General features: G+C 44.1%; 1 protein-coding gene and 1 long non-coding RNA gene across 2 annotated transcripts in view; one reads left to right on the top strand and one right to left on the bottom strand.

Annotated features, from left to right (window-relative positions):
• Positions 1-17,329, bottom strand: part of LOC115646042 — a 34,170-nt gene extending 16,841 nt beyond the window's left edge. Inside the window, exons 1-2 of the long non-coding RNA XR_003998913.1 lie at positions 16,183-17,329; positions 10,332-10,407 (exon numbers count right to left, since the gene is read on the bottom strand). This is a non-coding gene — a long non-coding RNA (uncharacterized LOC115646042). The remainder of the gene's footprint in view (positions 1-10,331; positions 10,408-16,182) is intronic.
• The window catches only part of IKZF1 (IKAROS family zinc finger 1), a 100,012-nt gene that overhangs the window by 41,110 nt on the left and 38,131 nt on the right, over positions 1-20,771 (top strand).

The following is a 20,771-nucleotide window of genomic DNA, read 5'->3' on the forward strand; positions in this document are numbered from 1 at the left end:
TATGCAGTGGCACTGGTTTGACATGAGACGTTACAAGACCTTTGTTTTGTTAAAAACAATATGGCCTAAAATTCAGAGAGTAAGAATATCCTTGGATCTAAAAATATAGCACAGAATAAATATCAAATTTCATTATATGTGGAAGCAAAATAAATAGCACCAGTGGATTATTTTAGGGAAGTTCTATGGCCTGTGTTACACAAGAGATCAAGATTGCATTACCAGAATGGTCCTTTCTGCTCTATGAATCAGGTAATTTAAAAGTTTATAAGTCAAGTTAAATATATCCTGCAAACCCCTCGTTTATTTTGCAATTTTTAATTATCTGAGCTCCTAATACCTGGAAGTTGCTCAGAGAAGCAATTTACTGTTTCACTCTAACTTCGGGAGGAATGTTAAGAACTCTTGTGCCTGATTCACGACTCCATTACTCCAGTGTTATGACTGTGCACTCAATGGAGTTACCCTCATAAAGGAGGCACCATGCAATGATGAAACAGGCCCATTTTGTAGAGATATGAAGTTTTGGGTGTCGGCCCAAATTGAATGAAGTTGAAGGAGCGTGTTTTGGTCTAGGCCTATCTTTGCTACTTGCTTTTGAGGCTATGGAGGGTGTGAAAGTTGCTTACAGAATGAAAACATGCTGGCCATTTGTTTTTGGAGTGAGATTTCACATCTCATAACTGAATTTGAAACATACATGTTCCAGTATGAGAAATGCTTCAAGTGCCGACCTGGGAATAACATGCACTTTAGTGGTTAGTCATTTCCTACAATAAAGGTGCAGTTTGAGCCTCTTTTTTTCTTTTCTCTGACCGCTAAGAACGTCTGCCATGGCTACTGCAAAGCACAGGGACAGCAAAAATATGTTTTGGAGAAAGACTGCACTGTGCAAATTTTTCTCAGGATGGCTCAGTTTTGTTTAATTTTTTTTAAACCTAGGTTAAAACTGACACTTTACATTTCACCCTGCAGAGCAGGAGCAGCCTAGAGAAGAAATTACAACTCAAAAAGTCGTATTTCCTTCCCTACTTCCCCCAGTACTCCAGGGAGAAGTAAACTGCCTGTTGCCCTTGACCAGTAGTAGATTACATCTCCCCCTGGAGTAAAGGTCATTTGGTGCTTTGTGGTGGATAACACCACCCACTTGGTCCCTGGTGCATAGACAAGTAATGTGGGAGCATTGTGCATGAGAGTAAAAGGTGTGGTTTTTGCCCTTGTGCTGCTTTGCAGTGCAAGATACTGTCTAGCCCTCAAAAGATTGTGGCTGAGCTTTTCAAAAGTGCCTAAGGCCAAAATCCTCAAAGCTATTTAAGCACGTATCTCCTTTTGATTTGAATGGAAGTTAGGGACTTAAATACCTTTGAGTATCTGGGCCTAAGTGATGTTGGAACTCAAGTCCCACTGAGTTTCATTGGAGAAACAATAATCCCTGTTTTTTACAGATGGGGAAGTGAGACACATGATAAATTAAGTGACTTTCCCATGATCACACAGGAAGTCTGTGGCTGAGCTAAGAACTGAACCTAGATTTCCTGAGTCCGAGTCTAAGTCCAAGTGCATTGCCCTATTGCCTAGACTCTCCTTCCTCCCTGTAGTCAAAGTTTGGCATACAGTAAAGCTCCTTGCAGGATCGAGCAGGAGACTATGGGCTATGAAAGAGAAGGCCTTTGTTAAAAGGTAAGTAGCGTTAACAACACAAAAAGAAGTCAAGACAGTCCCTGACCCCTGAATGTCCATTTCAATGGTTACTTCAATGTTCTCCTTTTCCAAGATTGCATCAGCGTGAAAATCCCCCTACAATGTTTTTCCTTGACCAGATAACCCACAGTGATAATGCATAGAGCCACTGATTCCTTCATGTGTGTTTAGGAGCCTCTTGGCCCTTCCCAGCAGAGCCCAAAGTTTTTTTGTTTTTTGTTTTATTTAAGAGTTATACTACTCTAAAGATAAGTGGCTTTAGGACTGTCTTGGCGGAAAAGCAAGAATATTCTGCCTCTTTTGCTTGCTATCCTTTATCCAAAATGGAGAAATTGTATCCTTTTCCTATGGAGAATATTGATAGTTTAGTTACATATTGCAGTACTTTTTTTTTCTTTACAAGGAATTGTATTTAAAACAGATATAGGCCTAATTTTTCTTTCCTGTATGCTGGTGTAAACCAGGAGTAACTCCACTGAAGTCAGAACGGGTGTAGAAACTGATAGCAGGGTTAGTCCTATGCAGGGCTGGCTCCAGGCCACAGCGCGCCAAGCACGTGCTTGGGGTGGCATGCCGCTGGGGGCGATCTGCCGGTTGCTGGGAGGGCGGCAGCTGGCTCCAGTGGGCCTCCCACAGGCGTGCCTGCGGAGGGTCCGCTGGTCCCGCGGCTCCGATGGAGCATCTGCAGGGACACCTGCGGGAGGTCCACCGAAGCCACGGGACAGGCGAGCGGCAGAGCGCCCCCCACGGCGTGCTGCCGTGCTTGGGGCGGCGAAATTGCTAGAGCCGGCCCTGGTCCTATGCCTCAAGCCCAAAGGTATGCCAACCCTCCTTCGTAATCTCTAAGTGACATTGAGCTGCCAGAAACCTGTAAAAGTCACTCAGACTCTCACAGAGCATTATTTACTTTCTATTCAGCTTCATCACATCTGCCATCACTATCAAAAAATGCAATGAATAAATAGCCAGTATGACAGTATATAAGTAGTGATAATATGACAAAATCAGCAATACAGTTATAATTCTGTTGTTTTGATGTTCCTATTGTTGCTGATAAGGTAAAGATAAGGATAGAAAGCACTGTAGAGTAGGTGAAATAGGTCAGATCTCCAGCTGATCTTAAAGGCTAAAGGAATAAGCTGATATAACATAATACAGAACAAAGTAGATAAATAAACAGGTGAAATAAGATAAAATTCCAAGTCCCTCCCCTACCTAATACCTAATAATTCATCCCTCCTCCTGTACAAATACAGAATCAATTAGCTTTGTGACTGGAACTAAACATGAGTTGAGGGAACCAGATGAAATTCTCCCAACCCACAGGCATGTCGTAGTACTGAAATGCAGCCATTGCCTCTTGACATTCTCTTTGCAGGAGTTCTTGGCTATCAGATCCAAGCAAGCATAGATCCTGTGCCTCCTCCACCTGATCACTTCATACCAGCTTGTTCTGACCCATCTCTGCAGTGCTCGGCCTCCTTTCTCTCCCCTTTATATCTGCTCTGTCCATTTCCTCTCACTCCTCATAGACAGCTGGTCACAGATGGCTTTGAGCGAGCTCGCCCCAGCAGGGTGGCTTTTTACGCAGTAAAGAGTAACTAAATATGCCCCCATATATTTTTGGCATACTTCTGTCATGCTATGTCCTGTCATCATTTACATGTAGTGTGTCACCACTATATTCCTAAAGCAATCTGAAAGTCAGCTTGCCTTAGGCTGGGTCTACACTACAATTTTAGGTTGAATTTTGCAGCATTACCTTGATTTAAGCCTGGACCCGTCCACATGACAAAGCCCTTTTTTTTTATTTAAAGGGCTCTTTAAATCGATTTCTTTACTCAACCTCTGACGAGGGGATCAGCGCTGAAATCAGCCTTGCCGGGTCGAATTTGGGGTAGTGTGGACACAATTCGACGGTATTGGCCTCCGGGAGCTATCCCAGAGTGCTCCATTGTGACCACTCTGGACAGCGCTCTCAACTCAGATGCATTGACCAGGTAGACAGGAAAAGGCCCACGAACTTTTGATTTCATTTCCTGTTGGGCCAGTGTGGCGAGCTGGTCAGCACAGGTGACCGTGCAGAGCTCATGCAGAGCTCATCAGCATGATGTGCACATTGCCGGGGCACATTGCCCAGCCGGTACTTTGTGAGAAGCCTATGTCCTCATCACTCTCGTCACCACGCTGCTGTCACCGCCTCGCCTGGTTTTGCTTTTGCAGCTTCTTGTTCTGCACTGAAAAAAGGTGCTTAAAAATTGTCTGCTGTTGCTTTGACGGAGGGAGGGGCGACTGACAGCATGGCTTACAGGGAATTAAAATCAACAAAAGTGATGGCTTTGCATCAAGGAGAAACACAAACAACCGTCACACAGAATGGCCCCTCAAGGACTGAACTCAAAACCCTGGGTTTAGCAGGCTGTTGATCTCACAAAACAAATCGGGTCAATTTCTTGTTTTGATACAATCCATCTATCTTTTACATCTTAGGCTGGCAGCAGATAGTGCAGTACGACTGCTAGCCATTGTCATCTCCTGGGTGCTCGGCAGAAGATGGTGCATTGTGATTGCTAGCTGCTTGCCAGAAGATGGTGCAGTATGACTGCTAGCCATTGTCATCTCCTTGACAGAAAATGGGAGTGACCTGGCTGAGTTACTCCCATGTCTGCCCAGGTGCCCCTGACTGACCTCACCAAGGTCGGCTAAAAGAGCACCCAAGAGTACAACGACAGTGGTTACCAGTCGTAATGCACTATCTGCTGCCAAAAGGCAATGAGCTGCTGCTGTGTAACAAAGCAGTCCCACGTCTGCCAGCACCCAGGAGACGCATGTGAGCTGAGTGGGCTCCATGCTTGCCTTGGTATGGCATCTGCTCAGGTAACCCAGGAAAAAAGGCGCAAAACCATTGTCTGCCGTTGCTTTCACGGAGGGAGGGAGAGGGGGGCCTGACGACATGTACCAAGAACCACCTGCAACACTGTTTTTGCCCCATCAGGCATTGGGATCTCAGGCATTTGGGAGGAGGAATAACTCAGTGGTTTGACTATTAGCCTGCTAAATCCAGGGTTGTGAGTTCAATCCTTGAGGGGGACAGTTAGGGATCTGAGGCAAAATCAGTACTTGGTTCTGCTTGTGAAGGAAGAGGGCTGGACTCAATGATCCTTTAGGGTCCCTTCCAGTTCTAGGAGATAAGTATATCTCTGTTAACAAAAAAAACCCAGAATTCCAATGTGCAGCACTCCAGAAGTCAACACTAGCCTCAGTACTGTGGACACAGTCCACCAACTTAATGCACTTAGAGCATTTTGTGCGGGGACACACACAATCGACTGTATAAAAACAATTTCTAAAAAACCAACTTCTACAAATTCAACCTAATTTCATAGTGTAGACATACCCTGAGTCAAGTCCTGAAATTCTACTCCATCCTTAGTCAGACAGACTTCTATTAAAGTCAGTGGGTGCTAGAGAGAATAAAAACCAAGCACAGGCTCCTGGGTCTGGTTGTAAAGGAGGTTTATATTTTATTTTGTGACGCTTCTGCTTGCAAATGGAGAAGAGAGAACACTTCATGTGAATTTTAAGACCCTTTCTGCTGTCAACAAGTTTCATTCTGAAGTAGTGGGACAGAATTGTACATTATCTCATTGGAAGGACTTCCTAAGTTGTTTGCTCCATCCGCTGGCACATAGGCCAATCCTTTCAGTATTTATCTAGTCTCCTAAAGCCGCCCGCTACCATCTCCTCAATGGCCACCTCCAGCAAATGAACCCATTGTCTAATCAACCCTTCTCACCCTTGGAAAAATTTAAACTAGACATTCTAAGCTATTTTTTTTTTAGTTTCTCTCTATCCCTTCTTGTTATGCCCCCCTTACATTGTTCTTCCCCCTCATTTGAAGATTTTTACAATGCCCCATTATAGCAACACCTATTGTTTGGGTAAGTCCATCTGTGTGCAGAAGTTTCACAATTCTGTAACTGCCTTAAAATGAAAAAACTAAAGCCAGAGAAAGCCAAACAGGAATCTTAAGTAAAAAGGTTGATTTAGAGGCAGAAAAGCCAAGCCTATTTTTTTGTTTTTGTTTTTGTTATTTTTTTGCTAAGCCACCGACTGCAATTCCTGGTCTGTGCTTCCCTTTCTGTCACTTCTCCATAATTCTTAGCATTTCGGTTGGGCTGCTGTGTCTCTGCTGCTTCCTCTTTTCCTGCATTCCTATATTTCATTATTTGCACTTCTTCCTCTTCGAGTGCTTTTACAACAGTGCGAGGAGGATGTGGAAACCTAGTTACAATATGACACACAAACTGCGGAGTCACAATTGCTGGTATTCGGTTTCACCTCCTGGAGTGTGGAGATGAAGGGTGGGGCAGTGGAGAGGGAAGAAAGAGACCTATAAGCAGGGGAGACTGATTGTCCAAACCTAGAGGTTCTGGAGCAGGGGGTTGTGATGGCGGCTTTTAATGTATTTGTTTCAGTGTTGTCTGAAGGCGAAAAAGACATTAGGGAAGATCCTCAGCTGGTGTGAATTACTGTAGTTCCATTGGCTTCAGCTGAGTTTTGATGATTTAACTAGATGAGGATCTGCCCCGTTACATTAAAGCTGTATTGGTCTCGACCCGGGGTTCTCAAACTGGGGGTCGGGACCCCTCAGGGGGTCACTAGGTTATTATGTGGGGGGTTGCAAGTTGTCAGCTTCCACCCCAAACCCTGCTTTGCCTCCAGCATTTATAATAGTGTTAAATATATTAAAAAGTGGTTTTAATTTATAAAGGGAGGGGTTGCACTCAGAGTCTTGCCATGTGAAAGGAGTCTCCAGTACAAAAGTTTAAGAACCACTGGCCTAGACCCACAGTAAAGGCTAAACTAGCTGCAGTAAGTATCTGACACATTCAGTCCTGCTTAATTTGCCAGGCAGCTGTGAGACCCCAAACAATGTGTGCAACTCTTGTATTATATTGTGAGGAACATTGTCACTTTCTAGGTCTCATTGTGACCAGGGGCCTCTGCATTAAATGGTTCCTCGGCCAAAGAATTTGCTGCAGAATCTGGGCTTTGTTTTTCTCCTAAAGATAAGAGTACAGATCCAGACTTCATGTTTGTGAAGCGAACCCTTTAAAAGGGTGGTGAATGTAGATGGTGGTGTGGTCTTCCTGAGACTGCAGGCAGCCAGAAACGCTTGCCCCAAGAGATGTGTACTGCCCCCATTCACTTCAGAAAGGCATTTTCAGGGTTGCTATAAGCAAGATATTACACATGGGGGCCTTCTGAAGCCTTTCAGCTGGGCTGCCTGGATATGTGCCCTGAGAACCCGTGTAGGACTTGCTCCAAACTTCTGTTCCATGACTCACAGGGCGGAAGAGGGCAGCTAAGGGGACATATAAGTGTGGTGTTGGAGGAAATAGGTAAGATGTTCAGACTGCTGTGTGTGTTTGTGGGAGCAGTTAGAGGAACAGTAGCTGCAGGTTTCCTGTTAAACCCGACAAGGGGGAAGCTGTGATATGCCTCAGCTGTAGTAGAAGTAGAGAGATCCTGATTCCCTATGGGGCTTAAGTTCTGTGGCGTTCTCATGGTGGGATTTTCAAAAGCACCTATGTTGATTTAGAAGCCTAATTCCCATTAAAATCAATGCTGTGTTAAAAAAAAAAAGTACCTTCAGCCACTGCAAAGCAGCTTGTATTCCATGCTATTCAGCAGTGGAGCATGACCAGACAGAGGCTCCTGCAGCTGCAAAATTGGAAGCAATGTCTTTAAAAGCTCTGGTTGTGGACTCTGAATTCGAAAGAGGACAATACCTGTTAATAATGTTACCTGTTTCCCTGCTGATCATATTAGCAGAACAACCCATGTAATGTGTATATCGCAAATTCCCAAGATGCCTACCGCTCCTCTCCAGGTGCCAAAAACACCAACTAACCACTGCCCAACTGACAAACCCTCCAGCTTATCCCCTGACAATGTCTATATAGGCCTTGGCTACACTCACACTTTACAGCGCTGCAACTGGGGTGTGAAAAAACACCCCCCTGAGCGCTGCAAGATACAGTGCTGTAAAGCATCAGTGTAATCAGGGCAGCAGCGCTGGGAGCGCGGCTCCCAGCGCTGCACGCTACACCCGTAAGGGATGTGGTTTACATGCAGCGCTGGGAGAGCTGCCGCTCTGACTACACGCACACTTCAAAGCACTGCCGCGGGCAGCGCTTTGAAATTCCAAATGTAGCCATACTATGTCTACACCTACAGCGGCACGTAGAGTACAGGCACTGCATGTGTAGCTACAGGCTGCAGCGATGGTTCAGTTAGTGGGAAGGCAGTGGGGAAAGCCTTTCCTGGAGCCTTTCCCCAAAGCTTCCCCATTGCTGGACCCTTTCCCTATTGCATCTCCCTGCCAGAGCCCTTCAATGAGGGGAAGAGGGAGGGGGAAGGCTCTGGCAGCAGGGAGGCAGCAGGACACTGCACTGCTTAAAAATAGCACTGTAGACATGGGAGGCGGGGCTTGGGCATGTAGAGAGCTGTGTAGTGTATACACTGTGGGGGTCAAAGCATGTAGTGCTTTCGCTACTTGCCTGTGTCTCACCGTCTACCTTGCTATTTATACCTGTGCTCTACACACTGCCATAAACGTAGACATAGTGTATGATGCAGTCCCCTCTCTGTTGTCAGTCCAAAAATCGGCAGCATGTTTAAAACAAGCATCAAAAAAATTGAAATTAAGACTGAGTCAATAACACAAGGGCTGCTGTGCTGACTGGATTACTCATTTTCCTATTTAATTCATTAGACACCCTCCAGTTTTGAATGTGGAATGAAACTGGTTCAGCCTGCAGAAGTTTTAGTCTGTTACAGAAGTCAGGGATATTTGTCTCAGAATATAGTTTAGCTCTCCATGGGCCACCTATAGGTTAGGATAGACAAAACACGTGTGAGAAGCTACCAGAGTGCATCCATGCACATGCACACATATGAAAAGGGCATGGCCACAATTTTCAGAAGTAACGTGATTTTTGGTGTTCATTTTTGGATGCTGAACTTGACCTTGAAAGGGCCTGCTTTTCAGAGCATGGGTGCTCAGCACTTTCTGAAAATCAGGACCCTTAAAAGTGTCTCAAGATGGGCACCCAGAGATGGAGGCACCCAAAATCACTAATCTCTTTTAAAAATGTTTTCTTCTAGGGGTAGGTGAGCAAATAAAAAGCAATGTATTAGACTTGAACAAAGGAGCGAAAGCTGAAGTTAGACAAATTCAGACTAGAAATAAGGTGCAAATTTTTAGCAGAGATGGTAATTAACCACTGGAACAACTTACCTAGGCTATAGTAAATTTTCAATCACTTGAAGCCTCTAAATCAAGACTGCGTGGCTTTCTAGAAGATACTATGGCCCAACCAGAAATTATGGTCTCGATTCAGGACTTACTGGGTGGAATTCTATGGCCTGTGTTATGCAGAAGGACAGACCAGATCATAATTGGTCCCTTCTGGCCTTAAAATCTATGACGCCACTAAATATGGGGTGGTATTTATGAGGACCAGTTTATCAAATGGGGATTTCTTGGAGGTATTTGTTTACTGCTGCCGACAGAGAGTTGTCTGTGGTGCATTAGTTAACCTCTCTTGTGTGTAGATAAAAATCATATAATTTAAGATGCTGGCACTCTGAAAATAATGATCATTTTTGTTAAGTATCATATAAAGTGTGTGATCTTGGCTACCTTTCTAGAAATTATTAAAAGTAAAATTGGCTGTATAATTAGAGTGGTCACTACTGAGCACACAGCTCTCCTTCTTGTCCATTCCCTAGCAAGTACTGCTGATGTTTTTCTGTTTCTAAATCAGGACGAAGTTTCAGTGGGTTAGCACACTAGCCTTTTGACGCCTAGAACCCTGAATTCAGAACCTTATTTAGGGCTGGCTCCAGCTTCCATTGAAGTAGACATAATCCTTTTCATTGATTTCAGTGGGAGTTGGATTGAGGCATTTGCTCAAAAGTGAGAACGAGTGTTTTTGTCTCTTCCTCCTATTCTAACACAAAACCACTGCACTATTTGGTCTAGTTCAGTGTGACTGTCCTTAACTGAAAAGAAGTTCAGGAATTGATTAGCTTGGAAGTTGCAAGTCATGACTCACCTGCATTTGAAGAGCAGAACAGGGAAGCTTGCACCGACATTGCTATGCTAGAACTGATCCGACTTCAGCTGAGTTACTCTTAATTGATGTTGGCATCAGTGAAAGGAGAATACCATTCACTATGCCTGGCCATGCCAGGGCTATCTGTCTTCCACTTGCCACGCACACTATTGGGGAGAGGTGTTCAGCACTACAGGGCAGACCTCAGTTGAGTTACACCACTTTACACCAGGTGTGAAGAGACTTGATTCTGATCTCACTTGTACCAGTGTAAATCAGGAGTTGGTGTCAGTGGAGTCAAACTGCTGTCTGTGAAATCAGAATCAGGCTCAAAAAGCTCAAATTATAAATTGTCACTTAAAATCATCAGCTTGGTCAATTTGACGGTAAACTCCTGTCCTGCTGGTGTCTGGTATGACACCTGAGTGACAGGAGTTTTCCTTGAGCACCAGCTTTTTCCTATAGGTACTGTACTCTCCAATGCATGAGTGTCTTATTACGTACCTGCTGTGTGAGGCAGCAGTGTACCTGCTAACAGAAATGTGAAGTCCGTGGTGCCAAACTGAGACTTTCTTATGGCCTGGAATAAAAGGAACAAAATTCAGTGCTAAGACAGCACTGTACTAGTTAAATCAACAAAAAAATCCATTGTACATTGACATTACTTAACCGCACAGCTCAATAAAAGTGCCCAACAAATTCTAAAAGTATACATCTAATTTTCGTGCTAACAGGCAGAAGGAAAATTTAAAACAGGCCCAAATCTCAAAGCTATTTTATGTCAATCACAGCTTAGGTCATAACAGTTCATCTCACCTAAAGTGGTTACTGACCTGCAAGTGTCTCTTCCTTTTTGTTACAACTCTGTAATGTCCCCTGCAGTTCAAGAACCCCCTTTGATGTGGACACAGCGGTGAAATGAGGAATTTCCCTAAAGCAGGTATTTAAGTGGTTCCAATGTGGGGATTATAGGGCCCTACCATATAATCCATAACTTGGGATGGGCTGTCCTTAGCCTATCCCCCAGGACTCTCCTTGTTCTGAGTCCTACCACCACCATCCCCCCGTGAAGGGGAAAGAGGGTATAGAAGGGTGGGGACCTCAGCCTGCGAGGGCCACAAAGTATCACCCTATTCCATGAAACCAAGGCCCATCACCATAATTCAATGTCTTTTATCTCATTCTCCCACTGGAAGCCAGCTGCAAGTTGTGATGAATTGCCACCTCAGCTTAGGTACCACGCACACTCCTACTTAACCCACAGTGGCTTGAAGGTGCTGCAAGAAAGGTGAAAAACTCTTCAGTCCTCCGCTAATTGCCTCATGGAAGAAAAAATTCCCTTCTGCCCCCTAAACAGGAGATTGGTTAGACACGCAGCATCTTTCAGACCGGGTTCCATTCCTGGTTCAGGAGGGGATGTTGGAACAGAGCCAAAAGAGGCACCCCTCCTGGGAGCTGAGGAATAATGACACTCAGCACCACTCCCCCTCAACTGCCAATGGGTGCTAGAGGATGAAGAAGCTGCTAGGCATCCCTGAGTAAGTGTCTCCCTCCTTCACTGCTGGGACTGTCCCCTTTCACTACTGGCATCATTAAGTTCCCCTAGCCGTTGAGGCAGGTGGGTGGCATTTCTGAACTTCTGTCTTTTTTTAAATTGATTGTGAGTCGCTGGGGGTTACAGGAGTTGTGACACACTCTGCTGGATCAGCTGTTATCTTAAACTCCCACAAATTCTGGGGTTGTCTTAGCATTGTGTTCTCAGGTATCTCAGACCTAAGGAAAGCTACAACAGGCAAGATTTGGTTAGAGCTGTTGGATGCAGCTCAGAAGAGAAAATTACTTCAGAGACTTCCTCCCCCCAGTCCCAATAATGGCTGGGATCTGACTGTGTCCAGGGAAAGGAAGAAGGATTTGTTTTTTCCCTTGGATGAAGATAAAGAAGTTGGGGATGTGGAAAAGAGGATTGGAAAGTGAGATAAAAAGAGAGACTTTAAAAAGCTGGGATAAATGTAGGCTAAGTAAGATGTTTCCAGCTTGGTCCAAACCAGTGAGCCCTTTGAGGTTCTCCCATCACTGTGCAGAACACCCAATTACTTTTAGCACATAGTGGACATTTTCCTTGGCCACAATACCAGACGTACGATCCCCACACTAGCAACTGATTGGCTGCAATACACAAGGGGGAAGGAATAATTTTGTAAAGAGACTTGCTTCAAGGGCTATCTCCATCAGTGAGATCCAAAAAGCTGATACAAGACTTCAGTGTAATAGTTTTAGGTGTCCTACCCAAAGATCTAGATTTCATCACAACAGTTGGCTGCACTGCTGATTTGGTAAACTATTATCACAATTCTCCTATTGGCTCTAATCTCTGAGAAGAAAACGCATCAAAAGAGTCAGACAAAAGTGTCTAACACGGCAAAGGGATACCGTTATGACTAAGGGCTTGTCTATGCTGCAAAAAACCACTAAACCCATAGCAGCAAGTCTCAGAGCCTGGGTCAATTGAGTCAGGCTCTGAGATGCATCCCCCTTGCCCGAGCATATTTCCAGCCTGAGCAGGAACTTCTGCACGGCTATTTTCAGCCCTGTAGCACGAACCCCACAAACCCAAATCAGTTGACTCAGGATCTAAGACTTGCTGCCATGTTTTTTGTTTTTGTTTTTTTTCAGCATAGACAAATCATCATAGGCCTGAAACTTAACCTAACTCAGAATTATTTTCCCAAATGATCTAACCCTAGGAAAGAGGGAGGAAAAAATATATCATTTCGACAAAATGAGGCCTGGGACATTAGAAAAAGTCAATTTCTCTGTTCGGTGACTTGTCTACAAGAGATTGAGTGGCAAGAGTCTTGTCTATTTCAATCTTTGACCTGTTCTCAAGAGCAGAACACACAGGCAGTGCAGAGGGATGATGGGATTAATAAAGACACACCCACAAACCAAAATGCAGATGGTAGATCTCATTTTAGGCCAATCTTTAAGACAGCTGGGGAACCATCAGCAGTCTCTTAACATACAGTAAAATGTATCACCATGACAGCTGAAGAATCGCTGGTAATAGTTCTATGCTGTGCTGCTATTCTGCCAACAGAGGAGAAAAAGGAGTCTGCTTTGTAGTGAGGTTATATCGCTTTAAATATGCAAATTGGTATTCAAACAGATCAGTTGCATTTAGGGGCTAATGCAAATCTGCATAGTTCCATAGAAGTCGCTCAAGACATGTAAATTGTTGATTGAGTTCGAACATTGAAAATGTTTACCTTCTTTTTGCAAGGGATAATTAATACAGTGTCTTTAATTAATATATCTCTTTCCACCTAAACCATGTTTCTCTTATAAACGATCATTCTTGATATATCCAGCATGTATAGGGATTTCACTTAGGTTTTTTTCAGTGAGCTTAAATTCTCTCCCCTAACTACACTTCACATCACACATATATGCCTGACCACCAGTATGTAGCCTTATTCCACTGGTTGAGTTCCTGGATCCCCACCTCATTGTGCCCTTCCTTTGGCTAGGAATCTCTCCAGCCTATTCTGGTCTATTCTGGTAACTAGGCAGTGAGCTTTTACACGCGTAACTACAATGCTTTGTTTAGGAACCCACCTGTCTCTCCAGCTTGGTAATTTTCTCTGGGCCCCACTGTCAATTCCTTACCTCAGTGAACCTCCCCTCTTCTCCAAAGACTGGTCCCACACCAGTCAGCCCTTTATTGCAATACTATGTGCTCTCTTTGTGATTGCAAAACTCTCTGGTGTTACCACACTCCTAAATCAGAAAGTGGAATCCACACACAGCAAGGCAGTAGATTTTGTTGTTGTTATTTGTTGTTTAAAAACAGCACATCCTAGGGAGCCGATCAACGCTAATAAATTTTCCTGAAGTGTTCTTGGAGGAAGGATTTGAGAGAGAGTGGATGCCTCCCCTATCAGGAGAGGTCATTATTGGCGTTAGGCCTGGTCTGCAGCAAAAAGTTAGGTCAAGCCACTAGGTTGCTCAGTCCAACCCCCTGAGCAACGTAATTAAATTGACCTATCCCCTGGTGGTAGACGGTGCTAGGCTGACAGAAGAGTTCTTCTGCCAACCTAGCTAGCACCTCTCACAGGTGGATTACCTACACTCATAGGAGAACCCCTTCTGTCAGCATATATAGTGTGTACACTGAAGTGCTCTAGCATTTCAAGTTTACCAAGCTCTTAAACTGTGATATGTATCAAATTCTGCTTCTTTTGGAAAACTGTTGGTGCAACAAAAGCCAGGAAGTTCTGTATCTATAAATTCTTTGCAGAAAGCAGCTTCACATCAGCACATCCCCTTAACCATATGCATACACACCGATGCACCTATATCTGCTGTGAATATTTTCATATCTGACAATGATTTCATATCACTTTTATTATATATTGTGACTTGCATTATTTAAAAATTCATACTAAATGCCCTTGTGTTATTTTCTTATCCTTTAATGTGCCTGCAAAATAAATTCAGATAGAAACAGAGGAGGCAAGGAACTGCATTTGTGCAACACTGTGCCCCTGGGTGGGTCACTGTTAGGGAGAATCAAACCTGGAGTTCCTATCCGAAAAGCATGAGCCTTTGCTACCAGTCTTAGGGGACATCTACAATACAAAATTCAGTCGACTTAAGTTAAGTTGACATATAGCCACCACAGTAAGTAAACTGGTGGTTCCTGGCCACACTATGCTCAGTCTGTCAGCAGTGCATGTCCTCACCTGGAGCGCTTCCATCCACTGAAGTGGGGCATTGTGGGGCACTGACAGCTGGAGCCCGGCTGCTGCCCTGGGGCTGACAGCCTCAGCTGTACTTATGGGGCTCATGGCTGCCCCACGTCAATTGTCAGCACCGGGCTGGGGGGGGAGGGCAGCCTTGAGTCTGTCATCTGGGACTGACAGCCAATATGCCAATCTAAGTAACACAGTGTCTACTGCATGCTCTAACCATACTGACTATGCCTCGCGTGGCGGTATTATGTCAGTGTAGCAGGCCACTTACTTCAGCAGAAGCAGCATTCTAGTGTAGACACTGACACAATTAGGTTGACGTATGCTGCCTTACATCGACCTAACCCTGTAGTGTAGACCAGTGGTTCTCAACCAGGCGTATGTGTTGGGGACATCAGGGAGTCCATCAACTCATCTAGATATTCACCTAGTTTGCAAAAGCCTACTGTGGTGGGGTGAGGACTCACCGGCATGGTGCCTCCTGCTGGTCGTCCAGGGAATTAGCTCTTCCAGCCCAGAGTGCCCTCTTCAGGCCGGTGTCTTACCTGCCACTGGCCCCCATGTCCCTCCAAGACCCGGTGCCCTTTACCCAGGGGTTCTGCCGACCTCAGTACTCCTGCACTCCTCCGAGGGAAGCCCCCAATCCCCTATCCCCATCTTGCCTCAGTGGCTACTGCCAGTCTCCATTTAGCCCCCCGCTCACTGGGGCAGACGGCAGTCTGTAAACCACTCATCATCGACAAGAGGGGTTGGACTAGCTGCCTCTGCCTGTTTCTGGGCTGCCCCTCTGCAGCCCTAGTACCCTTTTGTGGGCCCTTAACTCGGCCTGCAGCCTGGGGCTTTGCTAGGCTGGAGTTCCCCAGCTCCCTCTGCCATTCCCCAGCACTGCTCCACCCTAGATACCCTCCTCAGCTTCCCAGGCAGCCAGGTCCTTCTCTCTCTAGGTCTTTCAGTCTCTGGCCCTCAGCCCTCTTATAGGGCCAGCTGTGGCTGCTTCCCCCAATCAGCCTAGCATTTCTCCACCACAGCCCTCTCCAGGTCTGCTTTAACCCCCTCAGGGCAGGAGTGGGGTGACCGCCATGCTACACCTACATAAAAAGCACTAGTAAAGTCAGTACAAACTAGAAGTTTATACAGACAATGACTTTTTTATACTGCTGCATATACTGTACACTGAAATGTAAGTACAATGTTTATATTCCAGTTGATTTATTTTATAATTATATGGCAAAAATGAGAAAATAAGCAATTTTTCTTTAGTAGTGTGTGTGACCCTTTTATATTTTTATGTCTGATTTTGTAAGCAAGTAGTTTTTAAGTGAGGTGAAAGTTGCGAGTGCGCAAGACAAATCAGACTCCTGAAAGGGGTATAATAGTTTAGAAAGGTTGAGAGCCACTGGTGTAGACCAAGCCTTAGAAAGCTCACCTTGAGTGGTCTCTTAGAAGGTGTGCTAACTACCTATGCTAAACTATCTGTTCAATCTTGTATTTAGCTGGGACACTCTGAGTACCTTTCCCAACCTGAAGAAGAGCTTTGTGTAAGCTCAAAAGCTTGTCTGTCTCACCAACAGAAATTGGTCCAATAAAGATATGATATCACCTACCTTGTCTCTTGCAAATCTCGGGTCTGTTAGCACCTATAAGATGGCACTTGATCAATGTCTCTGTCTGATAAAACTTTTCTTCCTTCCACAGTGCATAATTTTATTGATACTTCTGGTGAACACCCGACAGGCAACAGATAAACTGCTTAGATTCAAACACCTTCTGGTTTAGATCCAGAGCAGAACTGTGCAGATCAGGCCCATTGAACCAGTTATAAAGCCCTCTAGAACCTAACTAGTTAGGCCCTGCTTCAGCAAAGTACTTCACATGCTGAAAGTTGGATGCATGCTTAATAGATTTAAATAGGAATACTCACATGCCTAAGTACCTTGTTTAATTGGGACCTTAGGTCTGATCATTGTTCTAGCTGCAAAATAGTTTCCCACCTCCTAGCCCCCATCCGCTTTTGTTGGACTTTACCAGGTCACCTACATTGCTGCAACAGAATTCTTTGGCGCTTTCTCTTCTTGGTGTGGTGGGGATTTCTTGGATAATCAGATGTTAATAGGAGGCTGTGCATAAATCCACACAGTCCTGGAGGAACAGAGACCCCTTTTGTGGACATACAGAGAGGTGTGGCTTTTTATGTCCACTCACTTGTATTCACTATGCACTAACTTGCGTGCTATACTTACAATTCCACAAGAAAATGCCCATCTGGTTACATGACCCAATAAGTGAAGGGCAATTTTATTCATCCATTAAGAGAATGTGGAAGCAGCGATATTTTGCCCATCAACTATCATAGTGACGTGCTTCTTCTGTGAACTCTAGCTCAGGTTTGCATTTGCAGTGGAAGGAAATGGCAGCCTCAGATCACGAGATGGGTGTAGCTCACCAGAGTGGTTGTCCTGTTGGAGATAGCTTATCTGAAGGAGCCTGTGTGTCTGGAATCATGTATATTTGAGTAAAAGCCAAAATTGGGGTAGGGAACAAGTTGATTCCAAAGGCTGATTGTCTAGGAATCTTGAGTAGAGGGAGTGGCTGAGTTTACTTCAGAAGGATGCCTCAGGAATCATCCTTATCCCACATGCCCAGTTTTCTGCAGTTGCAGGGGGCCTCAAGGCATTGGTGGATCTTAGTGCTAACTCTTCTTTTTTTTTTCCTTTTTCCATTTAAAATTCATCTGAGAACTAGCTGAGTCTGAGCAGCTGCCCAATTATTATGAAGTACCTGCAGTTTCATCCATAGGCGGCTCTTTGCCATTTTGAAATTTGTGGTACAGTAAACGACTCACAAACAGGTGGCTGAGAAGGGAAGTCGGCCTATTCTGTCACTAGGTTTACTCATCTCTTTCAGGGGTTAGCTTATATTTGTCTTACTGGTTCTGCTGTTCCTTGGCACACTGAGTTCTTTCAACAGATTGAATCCTTTTCTGATAAAAGTGCTGTACTGGAATTTGTTCAGGTTGGTTTATAGCAGGTGGTGGTTGTTGCTTTTAGGGGTTTGGGGGGCTTTTAAAAAAATAGTTCTTTTATCCATGTGAATAGTGTATTTTAAGGTCCACATTTTTAGCCAACCATAAGTGACATCTCGTTCTTTTTATTATTTCACACATGCAGTGCTTAATTTGTGCCAGGGTTTGCCAAGGCTGAGCCTCGGCACCTCTAGACTTGGCAGTTCATAACCCTGGCACCTCTGGGCTTGCTGCATCAGTTATGAAAGTAAAAAAAATTGCTTGAGCCCTGGCACCTCGTTCATTAAAAATTAAGCACTGCACACATGTAAGTATCACATATGCATGTGCCAGTTGGTACTGGTACATGCAAGTGCAATAATGGCATGTGCAAAATCAGAGGCTACTTTTAAAATGATTTGGCCTCATCTCCTTTTTTCTGGAGTTCAAGAATCAGTCAGTTTGGATAAGTCTAGCAAGGCCATATTGTGTCCCTTGAACTGGTAACCTGGACCAACCCCATTTTAAAAAATGATGCAGATAAGCAAACTCACAAATTTCTTTACTTTCTCCTTGAAGTGAGTGAATGAAGCTATTATTAATTATTGTTATTAACCTCATTATTATCATTCTTAGCTTCTGCCCAGACCTTTTTAAAGATATTTCACAGCTCCATGGAGAAAGCTTTAAAAAGGCATTTGGGGGGGGGGGGGGGGCAAGAGTTATTAATAAAAAATTCAAACTAGAGAATAAACTTTATTCATTACTTTACAAGCCAGCCCTTGAATTTTGTATCTTTGAAAATCATTCTGTGGACAAACACCTTGCCTGTATGTCTTGTATTTCTGTGAATTGTTTCCTCCTTTTGGCCTTTAATACTAAGGATATTTCTGAGGCATTCATAAACCCAGCTGCTTCTTCCCCACCTGTAGCACTGCTCCTCTTTGGGTATGTCTACACTACCCATCAGATCGGGTAGACCATGCCTTTGTGATAGCAAAATCGTTTCCACAGCAACTTGTTTTGATGTCACAAACTAAAGGATTGTGACTTCAGGTGTGTAATTAGCATCACAATCTGAGTCAAACCCCTCCCCACTAAAAAAAAAACCAAAAAACAAAACCCTACCATATCTGATTTTATTTGAAAGTCTTTATAAAATAAAATAATGTGAATTACTGAAAATATTATATTTAGGCAGACTTTTACCAGGGTAAATGAGAGCAAAGTCTTGCTGCATGTGTTGTCTCAAAACTTGGATTGATTTTCTTGTTTATTTTTTAAATAATAATCTGTTCCTGTAATTTGCTAGTAAGGATGGTATTAAAGATTTTATTCTCTTCAGCATAACATTTTAAATCCAGTATTCAAATCAATTGGCTCTTGTTACAGCTTTATCCATCCACCACTTGAACAATTATAGTATCCTTCATGCAAAAATCTTGCTGTACTTTAAATCCATCATTAAAACATCAATTAATAGCAGCAGAATACTTCCAACTTCCCTTAAAATATCAAATTAAAACAAAACTTGCACACACACAAAATAACCAAAACACTCAAAAGAACCTTTCCTTTGCTATTGACTTCTAGGACCCTGTGAGGTGGGAGGGTCTCAGAATCCAGGCTGCAGCCTGAACCCAGACATCTACACCGCAATTAAACAGCACCTGATCCCAAACCCTGCGAGCTTGAATCAGCTGGCATAGGCCAGCCGCAGGGTTTTAATTGCAGTGTAAAAAGACCCTTACATGTCACAAGATGAAGATTCCCCAGTGGGATTTTCAAAAGTGCCTAAGCAAGGTAAGCCCTTAAATCCTATTCAAATCAATGTGACTTAGGCACCTAACTTGCTTAGGCAACTTGAGTATCTCACTAGGCATCTATTTGCATCTTTAGGCACATAAATGCCATTGCAAATCTAGCCCTGCAGTCATAAACTCCTTGGAATATCAACTGAAGAGAATAAGGGCAAAATTTTCAAAAGCACTTACGTGATTTAGGAGGCTTAGTCCCATTTTCAAAAGTGACTTCAATACTTAGGGCCAGATTTTCAAATCAATTTAGGCACTTCAAGATGCAGCTAGTTGCGTAATTCCCATTGAATAATTCCCACCTAACTCTCCTAATTACTTTTGAAAAAATGGCCTGTAAGACGCTTTGACTTTCAGTGAATCTTAGGATTTGGCTACATTTCCAGCCATATAGCGCTGGGAGTTAAAGTTGTCTTCGTACAGCTGTGTAGGGAAAGCGCTGCAGTGTGGCCACACTGACAGCTACCAGCACTGCAGTGTGGCCACATTTGCAACATTTGCAGCAGTGTTGGGAGTGGTGCATTATAGGCAGCTATCCCAACGTTCAAATGGCTGCAATGTGCTTTTCAAAAGAGGAGGGTGAGGTGGAGTGTGACAGGGAGCCTGTCAGTTCACTAAATGCAAATAGCCTTTTGTTTTTTTCCTCACAGACCAGATAAGCAGCTGCTCCAAAACAGACCCTCCTTTCCCCCCCCAGCCCACCCCGCAAGCCGTGCTGCTTCTCTCCTCAAGCAAACACTAGCTGTGGACATTCATCCCCCTGACAGTAGCTGTGTTTGTTTTATAGATAAGCAGCTTTGGTAGCCCCGAGTTCACAAGAAAACAAAGAGAGGCATCACAACAAAACAAAGCGTGTTATCTTTACTTAAAAAGCATTATGGGAAGGTTCCGGAGGTCAGTTACAGCGTAGTAAGATTAATCACTGTTTACACTGGCACCCCAGTGCTGCAAGAGCAGCACTATATCGTTATTCCCCAGGCCGAGGTGGAGTACAGCCAGTGCAGTAGCCAGGGAGATACAGCACTGTATGTGCCTTGCCAGTGTGAACGGGGAGTAAGTTACAGCACTGTAAAGCCACCACCAGTGCTGTAACTCTCCAGTGTAGCCAAGCCCACAGGCTCCTAGACCCCTAAGTCACATAGGGGCTCTTGAAAATGTTGCCTTGTGTCTTTAGGCTAGAGTCAGGCCATTCTAAGAACTGATGCACAGACACCCAGGGAAAGGAAGCGTATAAAAAGGCAGTTCCTTCTCTCAGTAAAAAAATGTAGCTTTCTTTATATGTGGGTTGCATAAAGGGACTTCAGAGCTAGACTAGAAACTATAATCCAGCATGTGGTAAAACAGACATTTACTAGATTGAGACAGTCATAGTATATAA

Source organism: Gopherus evgoodei, chromosome 2 (genome assembly GCF_007399415.2).
Source record: "Gopherus evgoodei ecotype Sinaloan lineage chromosome 2, rGopEvg1_v1.p, whole genome shotgun sequence".
Classification (NCBI taxonomy): domain Eukaryota; kingdom Metazoa; phylum Chordata; order Testudines; family Testudinidae; genus Gopherus; species Gopherus evgoodei.